The sequence below is a fragment of the Diuraphis noxia genome, unplaced genomic scaffold (genome assembly GCF_037042655.1).
Source record: "Diuraphis noxia isolate RWA-SAM2 unplaced genomic scaffold, SU_Dnox_SAM2 contig0002, whole genome shotgun sequence".
Classification (NCBI taxonomy): domain Eukaryota; kingdom Metazoa; phylum Arthropoda; class Insecta; order Hemiptera; family Aphididae; genus Diuraphis; species Diuraphis noxia.
This window is the reverse complement of record NW_028301712.1, coordinates 15699618-15706675: the sequence shown is the minus strand read 5'-3', so window position 1 is coordinate 15706675 and position 7058 is coordinate 15699618. Positions and strand designations below refer to the sequence as shown.

Genomic DNA, 7058 nt, shown 5'->3' with positions numbered 1-7058 from the left:
TTTACTGATTTAGACTTTTGATATTTAGTAGAGTGACGTCGTCTACCCTATAAAATTTACCCAATGGACTTGATGAACGGAAATATTTCAAGAAAACACGATTTTTGGCTTCTTTACTATTATTGTTTTATCTTAATCAAGCGATTAGCGAAACATGTAGGGAAATATTAAACAGATCAATATTCAATATTTAAAAAAATCAAATACATTTAATTATAATTAATTATAATTATAATTATAAAATACAATTACCACTCATCACAAATCATTATACAACATACATGCACTCTTTAAATTATAACAGCTAGGGAACGCATTGAAACAGTTCTCATGACGACAAAAAAATAACCCGAAACAATGAATTTTGTTTAAATATTATATTATTTTAATAGTAATTTTTTTTCTCATTTTCTGATTAGATTCTATGATGGATAAAAGATTTTCAATTCAACAGCTTACTGAGGAAAAGGAAATACAAAAAAAGTAATTGAACAAAAAATAACATTCTAAAAATAACTAGCATAGTAAAGAAACGTAATATTTTCCTAAATTTATTAGAGAACTACAAATGAAACATTTCCTTGAAACTCTAAATTTTTACCATTGTTATGTTGATACTAAATAGTAATACTAACATACTTAATCTAGACATATTTTTTAGTAAGGTATAAAATAACTTATAGAATGGTGGATAGTGTTCATCTCAGTCGGTATTTTCAAAACGTTCTATAATGTTCTCCAAGATTATCTACGTTGTATTGACTATTGACAAACTCAAATGTATAGTACCTAATAGTCTTCTAAGTTTTGAATTATTGAACACGATGCTTCATAACATTGCCTCATCCAAAAGTGAACGCAGTGGTTTTAGGGTTCTAATCACCCCTGAAATGTATTAGGTCTACAAAATAATCGTTATAATCAAGTGGATAAATAATTGTCAGTCATTTTTAATAGGTATAAAATAAATTGTATAGTATAAATTAACATCGTGAATCATAAATTCGGTTTTTTTTTTTTTGCTGATTCAGAACATTGCTACACCTTTACCCATAATCGAAAATCGTATCATCTTTCATTATCACGTTTATAACACCCTGAAAAAGAAATACAACAAATGACTAAGTTAAATACTCTACTAACTGAAATCTTGCGTACCTTACTAGCCTAATCTTATATATTGTTATCGATTATAAAATGTTAAAGAATGAATATTTATATACTAAATATTTTGTTGTAAATAGGGGTGCAATATGCTTGCAAAATTGCAATTATTCTATTGTACATGAAGTAGCACTATCAATGGGTATGCATATAGTAAAACCTGAAGAATCGTGGGATTTGTGGTGGTGTACCACACCCATGGACATTAAAAAAGCCAAAAATCTAAAAAAATACCAAGTAAGAAATTCTAAATATTAGCTAGTATTTGATATTTTATCATAGACAAAATGTATCGATACGTTCATGATACTAATCTAATGTAAACCGTTTTTGACGTAAAGGGAGTTAAAAAGCCTTTACTGTCCATTGGACGGAAAAGGGTCATTTTCCTAACGCTTCAGCCTGCATCATAAATTAAAATTTCGGTGTAAGCGTGATAAAATGTATTCGAAAACTCTTAGAAATCATAACTTTAGTTCTTGACTGTTTTCATACTATAATATTTTTTTAAATGCGAATGGTTGTCATTACTTTAAAATGTGTATCTCCCGATCCGACGATGGTAAAACTAACCATATATGTATAATATACCACACCATGTCCATGTATTGGGATTTACTCTTGAGACCAGTCTGGTTTTCCTTTAAATTCTATTTCAGAGCATATAGTTAGTTGCTAGTCAGGAGGAAACTCATTAGGACCATTAGCTAGAAACACTAGAGACAAAGTGGGTTGTGGATTCTTGCATATAATATAGTTTAGCAATGAAACCTATACAAAAACTGTCACCCGTTGGCTCAATAACTACTTAATTTAGGCAGTGGCTAATCACCCAAGGTGATGCTTTTGTAATGGTTGAACTTTTATATATGGACATATTTGCGTTTATAATATTATTTTAATACTAAATAAATTCTGATATACAATTTTTTTTTTCGTTTCGGTCTTCATATAGCAATTTTAAAAGAATATTTATTGATTTTTTAATTTTTTTAATACTTAAAATAAACTATGACTTATACAATTTATTGTTACTGTCATATAATATAAATTTATAAGTAGGAAGCATAAATCATTAGCCACTAGAGTATGAAATTCCTAATACTTTTCTGTAAGTCATGTTAGTATAATTATAAAATTACTAAAATCTAAACTACTACCTATTACTTGTAAGATACCTACTCAAAACATGATAATAAAAGACAAAAAAACCCAAATGTTTTCTCCCAAAATATATAAACTGTGTTGTATTACGTTGTAATTTTGTAGTAAATTCAAGCATTGCGTAAAATTTATAATTATTAAAATCAAATTTTAATTGTTTGAATATAAAATAAGTTCTAATTATTCAAGTGATAGCTTTAGTACCAACCCATAGTATTTCTGGTATTAGTTCATACACTTTTCTTTGAGTAGGTAGATACTAAGCATTAAGCATACCAAGCCCTAAAAAATATTAAAATGCATGGAAAAGTAATAAATTGAACCGATTATGTAGTTTGTAATTTTCAGAAGACGAATCATTTTTTGGGTATGTCAGAGATTTGTCGTAAGGATTCATTAGCTCGCAATCTCAACACAATGTCAAATAGTTTTGGTGACGATTACAATTTTTATCCCATGACATGGAATTTACCATCAGAGTTAAATGTTTTTAATTAGTAATTGACATGCAATAAATATAATTTATTTTATTTTAGTTACATAAAATTTCAAACTTATTCAAGTCAACATAAAACTTCAGCATATATTTTAAAACCAATAACAGGAAGTCGAGGAACCGGAATATCCATAACAAAATCTCCAAAAAAAATTAATCAATATGAACATATGATTTGCCAGATTTATATTTCCAAAGTAAGCCATAACAATTACAATTTATACATTTTAATACATATTATTACATAAAACATAAACAGTTAACTATGTTATTTTATATTGTTGTAGCCATTACTGTTGGACGGCTATAAATTTGACATGCGTGTGTATGCTTTAATAGCATCATGTAATCCACTTAAGATATACGTTTACAATGATGGTCTTGTCAGGTAAAACTAATACTGTAATATTTAAGACTTTGTAAATCCAACAATATTTGGATATGGGTACATAATCTTTGATATTCTCTCTCTCGTCATCTCCATAGAAAGTATTATTAAGAATTCCAAATACGAGTGTCACCATTCGATCCGGTGTTAAATTATATACAAAACAAAAGTATAACAACACATTTTTAAAAATTGACTTAATATCTTTTACAAAAAGACTGTCGACTGTCCTATGTTATAATGTTCAGTATTCAACAGTCCATCAAAAAATCTTTTTTTTTTTACTGAATAATAATTTACGATTACTGCCGAATAGGCTTCAATAATATAGTTGAACATGCACAAATTCAGGAACTCACAGGTATGGCGTCACCTCAATAATGGACAGCGCAGTTTAATTTAAATCTTAAAGTTTCAATCCACGAAAAATCATCACTTTTGAAAATAAATTTTAAGTTCAGTTTGAATTCAATATTCGGCATTTTTAGTTAAACTAATATTGATAGCATATATTTATTTAAGAAAATTTATTATTTCCACAATTATAGTGATACGTATATTTCATGCTAATTTTATATCTAACATTTACAAATTTCATAGTTGTTATTACAAAGACTCGGAACAAATCATTTGGTACATCTAGAGTTTTCTTTTGCGACTCATAAACGTATAAAAGGTGTTTATTGTATACGTGGTATGGTACTGCGTAGGTAAATAATTTATTTTACCTACTTCACATTTCGTTAGCAATGCGCTAATGCCATAATAGTTCCATAGACAATGCAATTCAATTTTCACCATTACCGTACACGATAACTTCACAGATTAGCAACAGAACCCTATGCAACGCCTACACACAATAATGTGAATGATCGATATATGCACCTAACCAATTACTCCGTGAACAAATGCAATAAAATGTACATTGATAACGAACTTTTTGGAAGTAAACGGTAAGATATTAAAAATAAGACAGAATCTGATAAAATTTTAGAATAGTATGCATCGATGAGTTTAGTCGAATTACAGCTCTCAGTGATTGGCTCCGTTCAGAAGGCTATGACGAGAAAAAAATATGGAACGAAATTGATGACGTGATCATTAAAACAATGATCTTGGCCTATCCGTTTGTCAATCGCAGCTATCAGACGTGTTTCTCCGGTCATAAATACACACCGGCATGCTTTGAGATACTTGGATTTGACATACTTTTGGATGAAAACTGCAAGCCATATCTCTTGGAAGTCAGATATTTTTGCATAGTTGATGTTTAATTGTTTTAACATCTAAATGTATTGTGCTTAGGTTAATCATTCGCCAGATTTTCACACGGATACTTCGATAGACAAAATAGTGAAACGAGAACTATTGATTGATACGTTTAAACTATTGCAGTTGAATAAGACTTTAAAAAAATTTGTTTCTGGAGAGGATAAATGGAAAATTCAACAACAAACCATCAATGCTGATAAAAACGTTTAGTATGTTTGATAGCCAACTTACGTCTCACCAGCCCACCCCATATGGATACATCGAGTTTGTCAAAAACTTGTTACCTTATTAGTACCTAGTACCTACACCATTTGTATGGATTTCAGAGACAGATCCAGGAGGTCTAAGAGTCCAACCTCCTCAGACATAATATTTCTCATTTTTTAAAATAATTTCCACAAATCCTTATATTAGTGATATTGCTATATTTAAAATCACATATAAGTCTAATAATATAGTATATTATTATACGTATAATTCTGAGGTGCACAAACTAAGATATAATTATTACAGTTCATGGGGGACAGTGATTAAAATATTGTATATTATAAGGGTGTATCAGATAGAACTGACAAAAAAAAAAAAATTATGCTAATTAAACGTACAACAAAAATTGTGAAAATTATATAATTAATAACTAATTTAAGAAATATACTCATTTCAGAAACAATATTGAAAATTATATTTGAAAGAAGTTATAACGCTCCAAATTAATTTATGCAAAAAAATATTGATATTTTAATATATATATATATATATTGTACGTGTAGCGCAAGGGTCTCTTAATAATAAACAAAAAAAAAATTAAAAAAATATTAATTAGAACAAAAGTTATTCTAAAAGTCAGTTCTATCTGTAACACCCTGCTTCTAAGTATAGTTTGTGTGTTACCTATAAGTGTAGCAGCTACACTGTAGCTACCACAGAACGAAATTTCTCTACTCTGGGATGGGTAAATATCTGACTACGCTCTAGAATGATAGAGGATCGCCTTACTTCGTTTTTTTTACTAAGTTTTCATTGGGAAATTGAAAAAAAAACATTGACCAAATAATTGACAGATTTAGAAAAGCAACACTGTAAAAAGACGTTTAGATTTTGTTATTTAACATATAAATATTATATTAAATAAATTAAATCGTATATTAAATAACAAATAAACAAAATCTTAACTTCTTTTCACATTGTCACCTTATATATTAAATAATCAATAATTTATTTATTACATTGATTACCTATACCTACTATTATGACAAAGTTTTTAAATTCTGAATAAAGTATAATATAATATTATAATTGTATAAAAAAATGTTTGCCCCCCTCCTCCCAGATCTTTTCTCTGGATCGGTGCCTGATGGATTTGTATAGACATTTCCATAGTGTTGTTTTGGTCATCATACTGAAGTTAAAAATAAACTAAGAAATATTATGGGTCGGTGAGACATCTCATTTATTTGTGATTATTTGATTTGATAATCATAATAGGAACTAATGTCAATATGTTTGTAAATTATTAAATGTGGTTTAAAACTATAGTATAACCACTCAATATTCATGAATAAACAATAAATTGCATAATTTTTTCCGTTAACTTAAATTATTACGTTTAATATTCTAAGTCTTGTGGTATTTTACCATAGATAAATAAATTATTTAATACATTTTGTTGGTCAACTATTTTAATCCGAGCCGAATAGTTAGTAAATAATTTTGTATAATTCCCCATTGTGGTTACTGGTTTAGGTACTATTGTACCATTGATGTCAACCAGATACCATAATTATTAAACTAAAATTTTGAATATAATTCTGAAATACGAGTAAATGACTTACAAAGAAAATAAACACAAATACATCTTATCTATTTGTGTATTTACAATATTTTCAATTTTTTGCTTAAAGTAATATAATATTTTAATATTTTTCCTTATTAATTTGTAAGTAACTTTATTTTGTATGAAACTTTTAAAATAATAAAATATTAGGTAATTTTAGTTTAATATTTTATTTAGTATCATTTAATAATCTACAATATTATACCAATGGTTTCTATACCTATATAGGTAATAATGTATTGTTTTTTTTTTCATATATTAATGTGTGTACATCATTTATAGCAAACAAAGAACGTTAAAGTGCAAAGAACATTTTGAACAGCAAAATAATTTATGGCAAAGCAAAAATATGGGCAACTATAGATTAGTGTTCTCAGAGAAAAATGCGCATTTGTATAAACATTTTTTTTACTGCAATGAGAGTGCAATTTACCGACACACGTGCCGTACATAATTAAACCAAGAATCTGAAAAATAATTTCAGGGAAAAGTATATTTAATTATTAGGAATAAATAAATATATGATTATTAAAAACTTAAGTAAATGATAAATATTTAAAAACCAAATATAAATAAAATGTGAAAAAGTCGGCGTTGACGTTAATGGTTTGCAAAAAAGTTGTATTTCCAATAATAATAATAATAATATACCAATAACTTAAAAAAAAATAAAACAATTATTGATTCTACAACAATTTTAGAGCTTACTATAAATTATAATACCTAGGTACCTATTTACT

The 7058-nt window shown here is 27.4% G+C and overlaps 1 pseudogene; it reads left to right on the top strand.

The window, feature by feature from the left end:
• Window positions 1-427: 427 nt before the first annotated feature.
• LOC107163834 (tubulin polyglutamylase TTLL13-like) lies at window positions 428-6796 on the top strand (annotated as a pseudogene).
• Window positions 6797-7058: the final 262 nt, after the last annotated feature.